This window comes from Mirounga angustirostris, unplaced genomic scaffold, assembly GCF_029215605.1.
Source record: "Mirounga angustirostris isolate CCGP_5_RB_7025 unplaced genomic scaffold, mMirAng1.0.hap1 SCAF_11, whole genome shotgun sequence".
In the NCBI taxonomy this organism is placed as follows: Eukaryota; Metazoa; Chordata; class Mammalia; order Carnivora; family Phocidae; genus Mirounga; species Mirounga angustirostris.
In genome coordinates, this window is record NW_026991719.1 from 5,206,942 (window position 1) to 5,222,899 (window position 15,958).

Here is a 15,958-nt window from a genome sequence, read left to right on the forward strand (position 1 = left end):
CGTCCGGCTCCCTGCTCAGTGGGGAGTCTGCTTCTCCCTCTCCCTCTCCCTCTCCCTCCCCCCACTCCCCGCTTATGTTCTCTCTCAGATAAATAAATAAGATGTTTTTAAAAAATAATAAAAAAAATAGATGCACAGTGAATAGTTCTAGATGAAAGGCTCCGTGAACCTTACCAGGACCTCATCATAACTGTTAAATATTTTCATTTTGTCCTGATGCCCATCATGCTGGCTTAAGCACTTATCACATCAATTTATGACTTAGTTCAGATGGTTATATATTTATATATTCAGATTTATATATCGTGTTTGTATAACTGTATATACAATCAGATGTGCATAGTTCATGTATGTATTTCAGGTATTTATAGCTCACGTATACATATTATATATATAAAATTTTAGATAGAATGTGTACAGAGGGTCTAGGGATATGCATTCCAGGAACAGAAATAAAAATGAGAAAGTATCAGCCTCTTGAATACCAGTACTGAAAAGAGGGAAACATTTTAATAAGAATTTTGTCGTGTGAATTTTTTTTTTTAAAGATTTTTTATTTATTTATTTGAGAGAGAGAGAATGAGAGACAGAGAGCATGAGAAGGAGGAAGGTCAGAGGGAGAAGCAGACTCCCTGCCGAGCAGGGAGCCCGATGCGGGACTCGATCCCGGGACTCCAGGATCATGACCTGAGCCGAAGGCAGTCGCTTAACCAACTGAGCCGCCCAGGCGCCCAGTCATGTGAATTTTTTAACCAGAGCTAATTATTTTCCATCACTACCCCTCTAACAGCACCCATGCGAAAAAATAAAATAATGAAAACAGAATTGTACTTACATGGAACATATGGTGAGAAATCTTCGGAGCCCAGGAAGACTACATTTTTACTCTTCCGTACCACATGCATCTGAAGAACTTGGACATTTTTTCCTGTTTTCTTGTGCCTCGTTTTTTTTCTGTTTTCTTTTTTAGCAAGGACTGGTAAGACAATGGCTAAAAGGATGGAGAATTTGGATGAATTTTCTACTGAATAAAAAAGGTGATTGAAATATATTTGAAATATATTTGATATAAATATATTTGGAAAATATATTGAAATATAAAGCCCCCTGAAAGAATCAGTAAAATCTAGGAAATTGTTAGTTTTACCCCTTTAGCAGAAAATCATGACATCAGAGTCTTCTTCCGGGATCCCGGATTTGCCCTCAGTTCTGAGCAAGGTAGGTTGGGTGTGTGAAACGTAACACAGAAAAGCAGTGGGATTGTGGGGAGCGCCCTAATCAGTTTAGGCTGTGGTCCTGTGAGACAGCAGTCCTGGGACAGAGTGTAAGGCCATGAAACAGTTCAATGAGCTGTGTGTATGTGAGCCGATCAGAGTCGAACCCGAGGAACCGATTGTGGTCAGACACGGGCACTTCGTCCGTCGGGAGGGGGGTCTGCTCTGCCAGGAGGCGGTCGAACAAGGCAGGTCCTTTACTGTCGTTGAATGAGATTGGGTGATACGGAAGAGTCCGTGGAGCTCTACGAAGGCGCCGCCCAGGGCGGAGACCCAGTGGATGAGCCTGCGGTACAGATGTGCACAATGGGACCGTGTCTTTGAGGTGAAGGCGACCGAAGATGTGATAAGTCACATGTCAGTATCTTAGATATACGAGGGTAATGGGTTCGGCGGAGTGTCCTGCTTGCTCGTGGTCGTGTGGCCAGGTAATGAACAGACAGGGACTAGAAATCATTTCTTCCAGATTCCAGTGAGTATTCTGTATGCCACCCTGCCTCTTCTTTTTCTTTTTATGATTTTATAATTGTTGGTTTAAAAGAACAAAAGAAACCGTCATCTAGTCTTCAGTTTCCTCCATCTCCCGTAAGCGTTCACGTACACGTGAAGTATATTTGGAAAAGAAGGGAGTATTATTTTGAGCATATGAGCAGTCACCGTGGGTCTCTGCATCCCACGTCACCGTAACAGATGGTGTGACCCATCCAGCTCAGCATCATGGAACGATCCCTTTAAACATCTGGCCTTGCTCCTTAGAGTAGCGAGTTGAGATCAGTTGAAAACAAACATCTCACGTATTTGACGCTCGCACTTTTCTCAGTATTTGTTTAAAGACACGAAACCTTTGCAGGCGCACCATTTTTCCATCCTCTTGTTGCCCACACGACTTAGGCATCCCGCGCGCCTGCCCACATGCCACACGGCTGCCCATGGTGCTCATGCCTTGACTTCACGGCGTCGACTGAAAGAACCGTCAGCTTCTAGCAGTCACCCACACCCGTGCTCAGAGGAAGGTGTGGTCTGGAAGTGCTTCAGCAATTAGCAGTCTCTTCCAGGATGTACTGCTTTTTCCATCTCTGCGTTAGGCCCTTTACGTCACTCCTGAGACAACACACGCGCTTGGAGGCTTGGGTTGGGAGCTATGGCAGGCTGACTTGTGCCTCCAGGTGTTACTTTTCATTCTTATGTCACACTAGATACATGGCAAAAGGAACTTTGCAGCCTGAATTCGGGTTCCTAATCGGTGTCCTCCAGATAGGGGATTGTCGACCCGGGACTGACCTGATCCCAGCAGCCACATACAGGCAGGGTTTTCTGTAGCTGAGAAGAGAAGCAAAACTCAGAGAAATGAAGGAGGTTTTGGCTGCAGGGCAGGCACTCTGATACGAAGACACGTGAAGGACCTAGTAGCTGACAGGGATCCCAGCCGACAGTCAGACGATGGGGGCCTACACCCCACATCCGAATGGACTAGTGTTCTTCAAAGAGCCTGTGTGAACTTGAAGGTGATTCTTCCCCAGGGTCTCCAGGAGGAGCCTAGTCCTGTGGGCAGCTTAGTTTTGGCCTTGGGAGACCCCGAGCAGAGGAACCTGCTAAAGTTGCGTTAATACGTGATACGGCAGAAGAAAATGCATCCTCTTCTGGGGACAGAAAACACCTGTAGCATCATAAAGAGAACAGAGAGGGAAAGACAGGGACTAAGCGCAAACATACTGGGTGTTAGTCATGCTGGAGGACAGGCCTCTAGCCGCGCTGCGGGCTCAGTAAGGAAGAACGTGTCCATGGCACGGAGTCCACAGCAGTCACCTGCAGGAAGCGGGATTGAGCAGAGAATAAGGTGTCTCCAGGCCTTGCTGTGTCTATAAGCTCTGGGACAGAAGGCACGGCTGCACGTGAAGCCCTGTCATCAGGGAAGAGCTAAGTCTGTGTCCGGGAACGAAGGGCAAGAGCATGTGCAGAGATCTGAGGAAGAAGAGGAGTTCACCGAGGATAAACCTAGGGCAGAAACACCGTGAAGGGTTTGACGAGGGAGGGAAGTGGAGGCCCGTTAATGGGGTGATCCAGCGTGCAAGAATGAGGGAGGGGCAGGTGAAGGGGTGACGTGGTGGGGGTCCCCTGCTGACGCCTGGTGGCATTTGTCCCCGTAGCCCCTTAGCACACAGTGGGGGAAGGGGGACACTGGGTGACAGCTGACTCCCTGCAGCTTTTGACAATCAGAATCAGGCTGGCAGGCGCAGGGGAAATGCTTTCAGGTGGTCATGAGTTCAAAGCCCCTGAGCATCCACACCGTGAAGTCCAGGATGTGGTCCGTCTGTTGGCTGCGATAACCCAAGGTCGGGGCACGGCGCAGTCACAAGACGGGTGCCTTGTGCGTGTTTGTGGAATGCACTATGCGAAGTTTCTGCTGTCTGTGTCCCAGGCTTACCCCACCTGGCAGGAGGGGAGTCGACACATGTCTCTTCTGGCCCTCATGTCAGGTATAAACGAGATCAAACGACCAAGGAAGTCTCAAAACGCTTAATCCTCGTGCTCATAGAAGAGCAATATTTGGATTTATGTTTATATTTCTGTTTCTCTACGCAGAGAAACTGTCCAACAGCGAGAACTTGTGGTTTCGCTCTCGCCGCGCCTCACCCCACAAAACGCCACGGTCTTCCCACAGACTTGGCGTGGCAGCAGATGGCGGCCTTTTGTGGTCCCACGTGGATCACGTGGGTTCTCTGTTGCTACTGCACTCTGTGTCCTTCTTTCACGTGTGATGTAGTCTCTGGTTCCAGTGACTTGTGCCCTGTAGTCACTTCTCACAGCTTCCCACCCCGCCGTCCTAAACCACGTTACCAGGCTGGCATCAGACTCGCCCCGAGGGCTGGGAGGCCTGTCTGTGTGCCTGGCTGGTGTACCTGTTTCTCCCCTGTCCTTGCCCTGGCTCGTGGAAGTGTTCATAAGAAAGCCCCTCAGGGCTTTCCTTCTCAGCCAGCATGAAATCCATAGTCCACCCTGGGATCTTGTGCCCAGGCCCCTCTCCAGTCTCACCCTGCCTGTCTACCTGCTGTTAGGAGGCCGAGCCAGCCACGCTGCCTCGGCTGATGGGCATTCCTGCCGTCTCCCCTCCCGGAACCTTCTCCCTTCAGACACTTGCCCTGCTCCCTCCTCTGTCCTGACTCTCAGAGGTATTTGTTTTCTCTGTCTGCACCCCCCGCCCCCACGTTCCTCTCCGGAACCTGGCGTAGTTTTCTTCCCAGCTCTCCGTATCCCCTGCCCTACCACGTTTTTCTCTGTCAGGTCATTTTCCCTCCCCACGTTAGAGCGTGCCCTCCGTGAGAACAGCGCTTTCTCTGTGCAGTTCCTTGTTGTCTTCCCGGCATCTGCTTTTGTGCCTGTTACTCAGCACGTGTTTAACCCATGCGAAATTAAATGAAGGAGTGGCTTTATTCTTTCCATAACTCACAGTCATTAGAGACTTGGTTTAAAAGAGAGAATCTTTAAGGAGAGGATAAAAACTTTTGTTGTATGAAAAAGAGCAAAGGAAGAAGGCAAAACGTGAACCCAAAATAACCGAATGATTGGATGGGCAGCAAGTGACAGCATAGAGAGCTGAGGGGGTCCTCAGTGTGCACACGGAGGCAGTGAGACCTGGGGGGTAAATGCCCTCTCGAGCTCAGATAAGTACAGTACAGCCTGGCCCGCACCAGAACAGTTTGGACTGTCCAAACTGCAAACCTGCCTTCAGGAGGTGGAAGAAAAAGATACGGTAAGAAACCAGGAGTAAGATCCCTTAGTGCCTGCATATTTACCAGTCACACTGCTGGACATTTATGCATTCTCTCTTTAAATGTATTTCTTTAAGAGAATGTGAATATAGAGAATGGAACAGACCAGCAGGTTGTGTTATGTGTTTTATGACTGGTGAAATCGCTTTGGTTTTAGCAATGAACCTAGCATTTTTTTTATAGCTAAATTTGAATGGGCAAAAATATATTAATGTTTTCACAGCATAGCATGGAAGGAGTAAGTATAAATAAATGTTACAAATAAAAAATTAACAACGATAGCATGCATTAGGAGGGAGGATTTATGTAGGATTGCAGAAAAATAGGACAAAATATTGGATAAACAATGACCAAATGACTACATCAGCCCAAATGATACTTCATGAGGAAAGTTTTAAGTGTACGTGAAGCAAACAAAAATAATTTATTTTTTTTAATGTTTTATTTATTTATTCATGAAAGTCAGAGAGAGAGAGGCAGAGGGAGAAGCAGGCTCCCCGCCTAGCAGGGAGCCCGAGGCGGGACTCGATCCCAGGACCCTGGGACCATGACCTGAGCCGAAGGCAGATGCTTAACCATCTGAGCCACCCAGGCGCCCCAAACAAAAATAATTTAAAACTTAATCATAAAAGGGTATAGGGAGATGAACCAAGCTACCATCTCGACCAAATCAGCCTTCCTTATTGTCACACTGGATGACATATTTACATTCGCTGGCCACTGTGGGTGATTTATACGGATAAGTCATACTTAGCGTGTCTTGCCAATGCATTGCCTCAGATTAAAATATAAACACTCCCTAACTCCTGCCCCGTGGTTTGGATGTATCGTGAGCTTCATCTAAAAGCATACTTGGTTACGAGCAAATAAAATCCTTACACATTATATTTAAACAAGGCTTCAATGAGAGATCATTTTCAGTACCGGCCCCATTTGTGGAATTGTCAGATAGGCCAGCTGCCCTCTGGCAGCTGGTGCTCGGTTGGGTCAAAGCTCACTCTCCCGTGAGTTAAGAAGACATGCATGTCCCACCACCACTCCCTTTGGGCAGCTGATGTTGATTTGAAACCTGCATCGTCTCCATCACTCTCTCTAAGGTCTGTGGGACTCAAACGGCCACCTGGCTGATCAGTGTCTCCCTGCTTCCTCTCTCTCAGGTTTGAATTGCTTATTTTGCCATTTGTTCCTTCTTAAAACCTCACAGTTATGTCAGCTCTCTTCTCTGTCATTCCTTATGCCTTCCAGCAGCAAATCCCTACTCATTGTACCTCTTCCGTAGTTGATAGTGTCTGCTCCTACTTTTCACATCCCCACTCACAGTTAGAGCTTGTCTCCAGAGCACTCACATTAACCTTCTGGCTGCTCTCTCTGCCTCCATCCTTTCCCCCACGCTGATCCATCCCAAATAAAGCCCAAAGACTTTGCAGAACTGAGCCTTTTAATTGCTTCTCCCAACCCGTGGAGTGGATTCCAGAGTTCAGCTTGACAAGGAGCTTCCCTTTTACCTCATTCACAGGTCGGACCAGCCCCACGGAAATCTGTCCGTCTTCCAAGCACAGAGGGCACATTCCCACGTTGGTGACTTTCGTTCAGCTGGGTAACACTTTTAAAGGCCCTGCTGAAGCCCCATCCCTGTAGGTAGCTCTAAATCTCAGCTCTAATTTAGAAAAAGAGTATTAAATTATCAAATTTCCATTTATACAGAGAGTTTCTGTGTGTGTGTGTGTGTGTGTATGCATGTGTGTATTTTGTATTTTGGTGGGTCTCATATCTATATTACCCTTTCTAAAAGTGGGGAAGAAACCCTATAAAAACCTGGCCTCTTTCTTGAGTGTTTCAGCATAGTACATATGTTTCCCTGGCTACATCTGTTAATACCCATTTAATCCTATTAGTGTTCATCTTTCCCTTCCTGTTTCAGGAGCCCTGCATCAAACCCTGCTCATTTTGGTATTCTTTAATGTATGGGCTGCATATTAAAAAAGCATTATCAAGTTACATGGATACATGTTTTAATGACCTCAGGAAAGGGAAACAAAAGCAAACTTCCAGAACAACAGCAATTTATCCTTCCCTCCTAAAGCTAGTAATTCAGACTACAGCTCACAAGACAGAACTTTTGTTACAATGAAGCAAGATTGGTTGCTCCTCTTTGCATGCAGACATTTTGCAGTAATGGACTGAATTAATCTCAATGTAGCCACACAGGAGATTTTTTGTTTCAAGTTCACTGCATCCAGCCATAACAAATCCATGGAAAGTTCTTACTGGTAATAGCTACCCAGGGGCAGACACTCCATGTATGGGTACAGGATGGTCGCTGTGATTCAGACATGATGAGAAACGCAAAGTGATGTATAAATGTTTGCCACGGGAGGACATGTTTTATACACTGTACGTATAAGAAAGAGACAGGAGTGTCACTTAGCTGTGAGTTAAAATTAAGATCCATTCCTTCTGCAGCTCTTTGTCCAGTGTCTTGCCCATGGCAAGGGTTTCTCAGGCACGGATTTTTACCAGCTCTAGTCCATCACACCTTTCCCCTGTAACGGCCTCGTACCATTACCACGCTCTCCCTGTTCCCTTTGCTCCGTCAGCTGCTCTTATCTTCTTCATGGAGGCCTCTTTTTCCTCCATCCTGAGCATTCATTCCCAAACCCTGTTCCCATTGTCCTCATTCTGCTGTGGCTTTTGTTCGGCACCAGATGCTGATAGAGTGCAGGTGCACACACAATGTCCACGCGACTCTGGGGTTTCAGAACAGGCTCCTGGGGTGGGCGGGAGAACGACACCTTCCCCGAAGAGGGCAACATCCTAGTTCCTGGAATCTGGACGTTTGTTACTTTATGTGGCAGAGGGGAATGGACATGGAGATGGTTCTTGACCTGCAGACCACAAAATAGGATCCAGCGTTAATGAGGAGGATCCTGAAAAGGAGAAGAGGGAGACAGGGCTGGGGTGAGGGGATGCACTCTGACGAGCTTGGCCTGTCATTGCTGGCTTTGAAGGTGGAGGGAGGGGCCGTGAGCCCAGGGATGCAGGCGCCTCCCAGAGCTGCACAAGGTAAGGATGGATTCTCCCCCAGAGCCTCCACAAAGAACGCACCCTTGCTGACATCGGGATTTTAGCCCCGCGAGACTTCTTTGAGGCCTTTGCCCTGCAGAACTGTAAGACCCAAGTTGGTGTTGGTTGAAGCCCCTGAGTTGATGGTAACATGTTCCAGCAGCCGTGGGATGGTAGTGTGGGTGTCTGCTTTCTGATGGACACATTTATTGGGTTGCGTTACAGGCATCCAGCTGAATTCTCCTCTTTCCCTGATGGAAGGCACAGATAGCAGTGTAATGCTTCCACCGTAGCCACGACCCAACCACCTTAACCCAGGGCGATGTATTCCGGGCCGCCGCCTGCAAGATGATGGCCCCCAGCACTACCGGGACCCGCCTCGGTGTCACTGACCAAGTGCCTGCCTCTCCGCAGCAAGGGCTCCGTCCTGTGAAATCGGCAGCCACCCCTCTGTACATTCCTTGCGGGCATTGTCCCTTCCTCACAAAGAGCACTTTGTATTTTAGAATCAAAGGGAATGATTGCTGACCCCACACCCAGTATTACTCTTGCAAGGGATTGTTGAGATACAGGCTGTTCCTTTCTCACTGGGCTCCCTTACAGACGCCCTTGAGTGTTTTTGTCACGGTAAGCCTCCTGCTTGGAACTACTGGCCTGCCTTTCCCCCAGCGTCAGGGACTATGCATCATGAAGCAGTACCCGGGTATTTGTACACAGAGACGCCGTACGATTATTTGCTACAACTGTACGTGTTTTATGATGCAGATTTCTAAACCTGAGAAGAACCAAGTGCCTGAATAAACTTAAGTCAGATCTTGGCCCATTAAAATAAAATTTTTACAAAAATGAAACATTTATTACTAGGAAGGGTGAGTGATACGTAGTCTGATGTTGGTCTTGTTATGTTTTTAGCTGTCACGATGCTTAGATGCATAGATGGATAGATGGAACCAGCATATACATTGCTGTAAGCTCTAAGAGATCGTTCTTATACATGCTAAATGAATCTTTCATTTTTACACATAAAGTTTAATTTGGAAACGGTATGTTCAGGCCCAAACAGCCTTGTATATTTTAGTTTTCAGCGTTTCCACTGGTATCTATTTTATTTCTAACCATAGAAAGCATCAGATTTGCAGATGAATTTTATTTGATGTAGCCAAATTAATCCAAATGCAAAATAATCATCTGTCTTTTCTAAACCTTTGGACCTGAAGTTTAGGAACAAAAATGAAAAAGACAGGGTGCCAGGAGAGGAAACCTTTTATATTCTGGGTGCCCAGGGAATGGTATCACTAGAAGCATCTCAGAGATTGTTCATTTATTAGCATGAATAGCTTCTTCCTGCACCTCAAGGATTGAGAAACATCTGCTTTGGGAGAAATATCAGCTTCCCCGGTGTTGTCAGCTCTGTGAGCAGAGAAATGCTCCTTCTTTCCTTCGCAGCTTGATGAAGGATTTGTGAATAGGTGTGCTTATGACCCCCACACCGTCCTCATATTTACAACTTCTAATTTGAAGATTGTGATAGATTTTTCTTTTTACCTACCTGTTCTAGGAGAAGTTCATCTCTTTGCTTTTGGAATCTAAACCCTGGGCATTCACACCTCACTTTTAAAAACACAATTGTGTCGAAAGGAGAACAGTTCTTTATGTTTCAGATCAGAAGCGTCTAACATAACCCACACTTAGGAGTGGCTTTCCGGATGAGAATTCTCTCAAATTGGCCAGTTTGAAAGGGTAGCTAATGAAGACATCCTAGTAATTTTCAGAGCAAGTTAAAAAAAGGGAATGAAGACCCAGTCATCTTCCTAATTGAATGGTTCCTACTGTTCCCGTGTCTCTAGGACATTCAACCTTTGTCGGTTGGAAGTTTGCTTCCACTTTTATCTCCTTAAAGAGCTTCAGTTCCCTCTACACATAAGGATCCCTTGCTGTTGGCCAGTGGGGTGTGTCCACACAGTAGTGACCTCCCATGTAGAGAGGGCTGAAAAAGCAAAGCTTTGTCCAAAGGTCACTTGGCCTAGACTGACCTTCCAGTGCCTTCGAATGGGAATGACGGCCCGTGGTTATGAATGAAACTCAGAATGGAAAAGGACCGTCACCTCCAGTGCCCACAAGCTTGGGGCTTTTATGTGAGCACAGGGTTCCTTTGGGTCTCCTAAGTACACAGAGGAGTACCTCTGGATGTGTGATTGCTCCTTTTCCCTCCGTCCTCACTTGAAAGAAGACTGACAGGTATAAATGGTGTTATTCCCAGCGTCTAGGCCAATCTGGGACTGAGTTTGCATGTTGTACGAATCCCCTGCTGTGGGGAAAAATCATCCATTTGGCCTAATGAACTATGAGAAGCCAAGATTTTCCTTTTGTGAATGTGCTGGTATGTCAAAGAAATGGATTAATATCACTGAAGACATCATTATATATCCAGGCTGCATGGATTCAGGTCTCCGTTTATTGAAGAAAGATGAGACACATATTACCTATTGTCATTCTCAACAAACATTTCAAACCAAGTGTGCCCTTGTATGCTCTTGATGTTCCTTGGGAAGGTTATTATGGTTCAGTTCAAGAGTGAGCATGTGAGCATGAGATCCAAGCTTCAGGTCCATTTTCTCCAATTCCACAATATTCCCAAGAGTTCATCTTCCCAAAAGGTAACCGAGAGTTTAATGATTCCCCACAGTAAGTCGGTGTGGGGCATGAGTGAAAAGGTGAGTGGAAATGGAGCACAACATGGGAAACAGCGCATTCCCAAAAAGCAAGTGACAGGTGAGGTGCGCCGCGGCCCCCGAGTCCCCAGGACGGGGAGAGCTCTCAGGTTAATGATCTCGGGGGTCCATTGTGTAGCAGCGGATTGCTGTACTCAGCATGAATTCTACGGCTGAAACATAATTACCAGAATGTGAAAAATGATGGCATTCATTGAAATGATAAAATGGCATCTGTTAAGATCACTCTTGGCAAGGTTCCCAGCTTTTCATTACTTAAGAAAAATAATGATGTGCTAGTCACTGTGAAAAAAGAAAATTTGGAGAAACTGTTAATAATGACTGAAGTATAACGCCATCAGATACATCTGAGAATATCCCATGATGAATTCTTTTGGCCTTTATCAGCTATTTCTTGTCCCACTGAGGTACAACTTTACAGTTAAAAAAAAAAGAGCTTCACTGCTTTTTTTTTTTTTTTTTTTTAAGTATGAAGTTTAGTACTAGCCGTTAAAATTCCTTTATGGTTGATTCCTTATCATGTGGGGATACAACTCAGTGAGGGAGTAAATAAAAAGGAAAAAAAAAAACTGGCAAAAGTTGTTTTAAAGGAACATATACATCCAGGACAGAGTGGAACGAAGATTCAGGGGCAACTAATAGACGGTTCAGGTTTTCAGAATGGTGTCGATAGATGGTAGTCTGCCTACACCCACTCCAGATAGTTTAAGTTTGTATTTTCCCCACTAAATGCCAGAACTCTTTGAGCTTTTTCTTCTTAAGTGTTTAGGATTGCCAGAGAAAATGCAGGATAGCTAGTTAAATCTGAATTTCAGATAAACGTGTTTTTAATTTACGCATGTGCTGTGCATCTACTAACAATTAGCCACTGTTGATCGGAATCTTAAACATAATGTGATGACATCCTGTGCTTTTATTTGCCAAATCCAGCAGCCCCAGCAGCATACCATATTTTTATGTACGTGAAGTTACTTGGTCAATGAAAACAAGGGAAATTGATTTGACAGGCACAGCATAGCAGTGGCTCAACGTGTAGGAAAACATAGTCCAAAGGCACTTTTTTTGAGGGAAAAAGGTCATATAAGTTTGGGAAATAGCACATATTATAATTCATTCTGGAAAATTCAAAACTCACATGAGTATATTTGAGTCTTTAAGAGTTTCTAAGCTTTGGGCGCCTGGGTGGCTCAGTTGGTTAAGCGACTGCCTTCGGCTCACATGATCCTGGAGTCCCTGGATCGAGTCCCACATCGGGCTCCCTGCTCGGCAGGGAGCCTGCTTCTCCCTCTGACCCTCCCCCCTCTCATGTGCTCTCTCTCTCAAATAAATAAATAAAATCTTAAAAAAAAAATTTTTCTAAGCTTTTGGGGGCACCTGGGTGGCTCAGTCGTTAGGCGTCTGCCTTCGGCTCAGGTCATGATCCCAGGGTGCTGGGATCGAGCCCCACGTGGGGCTCCTTGTTCAGTGGGGAGTCTGCTTCTCCCTCTCCCTCTGCCTGGGCCACTCCACCTACTTGTGCTCTCTCTCTCTCAAATAAATAAATAAAATCTTTAAAAAATTAAAAGAAGAATTTCTAAACTTTAAAAAATTGTTTGTAGTCGCAGAATTGCATAATCTTACTTTCCAGAGAACCAGATTTGTTGCCTTCATTTAGAGAAGGTGAGAGGTCATTCCTCTGTGTGTGCGTGCACGCGTGTGCATGTGTATGTGCGTGTGTGTCCACATGCCTGCGCATTCCTGTGTGTAACGTGCCACTCTGAAATACAGGAAGTAGGAATCAATATAAATTCCAAGATTATGATTCCACTGCTTTATTCCAACATAACATTGAAAAATATCTAGTGCCTTTCATTTGTATTTTACCATGTGTCCCCTGAAATCTTGGCATTCGGTGAAAAAGGGGAGGAGATGTTCTCATCTGCATTTTGAGTCATTCTCAGGACTCATAAGACCTACTGAATATTAAACTTGTACCGAAGATTATGTATACAGTCTACAGTGAGAGTATCTGCTAATGAGAACGTGTTGAACATTAAAAGTGCTTCTAAGTGACAACAGAGTGTCAACTCTGGGAAGACTCAACTCTCCCTTTCTCTTGTCTCTCCTCCCCCTCTTCCTTCTCCCCTCCCCCCTCTTTCTCCCCTCCCTCCCTCCTTCTCCCCTCCCCCCTCTTTCTCCCCTCCCTCCCTCCTTCTCCCCTCCCCTCTCTTTCTCCCCTCCCTCCCTCCTCCCCTCCCCTCCCTTTCTCCCCTCCCTCCCTCCTCCCCTCCCCTCCCTTTCTCCCCTCCCTCCCTCCTCCCCTCCCCTCCCTTTCTCCCCTCCCTCCCTCCTTCTCCCCTCCCCTCTCTTTCTCCCCTCCCTCCCTCCTTCCCCCTCCCCTCCCTTTCTCCCCTCCCTCCCTCCTCCCCTCCCCTCCCTTTCTCCCCTCCCTCCCTCCTCCCCTCCCCTCCCTTTCTCCCCTCCCTCCCTCCTCCCCTCCCCTCCCTTTCTCCCCTCCCTCCCTCCTCCCCTCCCCTCCCTTTCTCCCCTCCCTCCCTCCTCCCCTCCCCTCCCTTTCTCCCCTCCCTCCCTCCTCCCCTCCCCTCCCTTTCTCCCCTCCTTCCCTCCTACCCTGCCACTCTTACACCTTTCCCCCCCTCCCCCGCCCCGGGCCCCTTCCTTCTCCCCCTCCCCAGCCCCTTCCTTCTCCCCCTCCCTCTCCCTTTCCCTCCCCTTCTCTCCTCCCCTCTCCTTCTCCCCCTTCCCTTACTTCCCCCCTCCCTCTCCCCCCATCCTTCTCTGTCTCCCTCCTCTCTCCTTCTCTCCCTCTCCTCTCTTTCTCTAGCCCTGTGGAGTGGAGGGATGCACCAAGCTGGAGAGGAGCCTTGCAGTCTTCCCTTCATGCAGGGCATTCAGACTCACCTACTTGTTCCTTTCGCTTCACCATTCCCCCTTTCCACCCCCACAGGCTTTTCTTTGCAGCTCTCTGAATGTAAGGCTGTTACTAAAAAGTCTCAAGAAGTTAATGATGCCCAGTATGTTCTAGGGTGATGAAAATAGATAAATAATTGGAAGTCGGTCCTGTTCATTTCCAAATGAACTAGTTTTTTGTTTTTGTTTTTTTACCCCCTTCTCTAGTACTTTTTGGAAGTTTGTAGTGTAGCTCTTGACAAATTGGGGAGGATTTCACTTCTGGGGGCGGGCATCCATCATTAAAATATTGAATAGGGTCATTTTATGGTATGCCTTCATTCTACTCTCTTTGCCTGGAAGGAAGGAGTGGATATTTGAAAGACATAAAGGATAATTTATGGATTTAATGCAATTCTTGTTAAATTCAACATGTCCCAAACAACATCCGTTCCATCCTCCATCTACCCTCCTTTTTCTGTTCCTGATCTCAGCTGGGGAACAACTCTGTCTTAGATAGTAAGACAGAAACCTGAGAATCATGTGCAATTTTATTTATAAAGGCACTGCCATATGCCCAGATATTTATACAAAATGATATATTTGGGATATTGCTTATTTGTGGAAACATGAACTTGCTAAAAGACAGGATTTTTCCTTTTTTTCCTGAGATAAAGTATTAAAAAATACAATAACCTCATACTTTTGGTAGCAGTTGGGTGTATTGCTTGTTTGTTTAAAGTAATCTCTACGCCCAGCATGGAGCTTGAACTCATGATCCTGAGATCAGGAGTCACCTGCTCTACGGTCTGAGCCAGCAGGCACTCCGGTTGGGTGTATTGTTAAATAATCCACTTACCTATGCAAAGACTGACCAAAAATTTAAGATCATACTTCTGGTACAGTTTGGGCGTATTGTTACATAACCCATATATATATTAACTGAAAATTATGTTTCAGCAATTTCTGGGCAACAGCCTCCAAAGAGTAACATTTTTAATTACCTCACACTCATCGTATGGATAATGAAATTTACTGCTTTATGGCCTTGGCTCTAGCCTGATGTTTGGGTTGGAAAGTAGATCCAAACACAACCTTGCGAGATACACAGAATCCAATCACTGGCCCCTTGGATGATTGTAGGAGTGGTGGCTCCTCTAACAGAAAGAATCTGTAAAGAATGGGGAATGAAATTTAACAGTCAGTTCATGGCTCAGTTATCCGGGTGAAGGAACTAGAATGGGGCGTTGTAATTCCCGATCAGAGCGGGAGAGGAGGTGGTCTGCAGCTCAGATGAAGTCTGCGGATTGAGCGCACACAGAGTGTGGAGAGGAGGCCGTGTGTCTCCAAGGGCATGAGGGATTAAAGACGACATCTAGAGAATCTGTCTCACATTAAATCCCCGCTTGCTGAGAGGACACCGTGCCGTACTTAGGGACGTGAGTAAATTGCCTGATTTAGCAAAAAACCCCTTAGATAAGCAGGTGCCCCTTCCCTCAGCAAGCTGGACTTGAAGAGTGTAGATGCGTTCGTTTTAAGAACCCATAGGACTCAGACTCATTTTGCACTGATTTGGGGATTTAATCAGGGCAATATTTAAGACAACAGTGCCCAATAAAAAGTCAAGCATCTTGTCTCGTAATTCCAATATGAAATATACAACTGAGTGATGGATTTAAGAGGAAAGGCATAAAAGCATTTTACCAAGTTCACAAAAGATAATGGAATTTTTGAGAACCTGAGATTTTATAGGTCTATAAGTTTTATTTCATTTACAAAAATTATCCAACTTCGTAGAGACTTTGTCAGACTATCGAGTTCATTTCAATGATTTAAATATTAATTTTATAAATGTTGAATATATTGGTTTTTGGTGTGTTTTGTCCAGAGAAATCTGACCACTAAGACATCATACTCACATCAGCAGTCCCCATTCAGGCCCTATTTTTTTTTTCTCCAAGGTTATCAAAGGTCATCATCTAGCCATGCCAAAGCCAGGACAGGAAGACCCATTCTTTTGTGGTTCTTTCTTTCCCATCAGCGACTCCCACCCCAACATACACCCATCAGTGACCCTGCATTTTCCCACAGCTTTTTCTCAGGACTTTTTTCCCCCTTGTCTCCATCCCCTTTCCCATTCCCTGAGATACAGTTACAGCGTGATTACCTTGCTGGAGCCCCAGGCTTGTTCTCTTCCAGCCCATGTGCACGCAGAGACCAACCACAGTTT

The 15,958-nt window shown here is 46.0% G+C and overlaps 1 protein-coding gene across 2 annotated transcripts in view; it reads left to right on the forward strand.

The window, feature by feature from the left end:
* Positions 1 to 15,958, forward strand: part of LOC123851370 (uncharacterized) — a 423,494-nt gene that overhangs the window by 104,873 nt on the left and 302,663 nt on the right. Inside the window, exon 3 of one of the 2 annotated variants that reach the window (XR_010406018.1) lies at positions 8,333 to 11,263. The exons of the other annotated variant lie outside the window; for it this stretch is intronic. The gene's annotated coding sequence lies outside the window, so the exon portion shown is untranslated. Of the gene's footprint in view, positions 1 to 8,332; positions 11,264 to 15,958 lie in introns of those variants that run through there. 2 annotated transcript variants of the gene reach the window in all.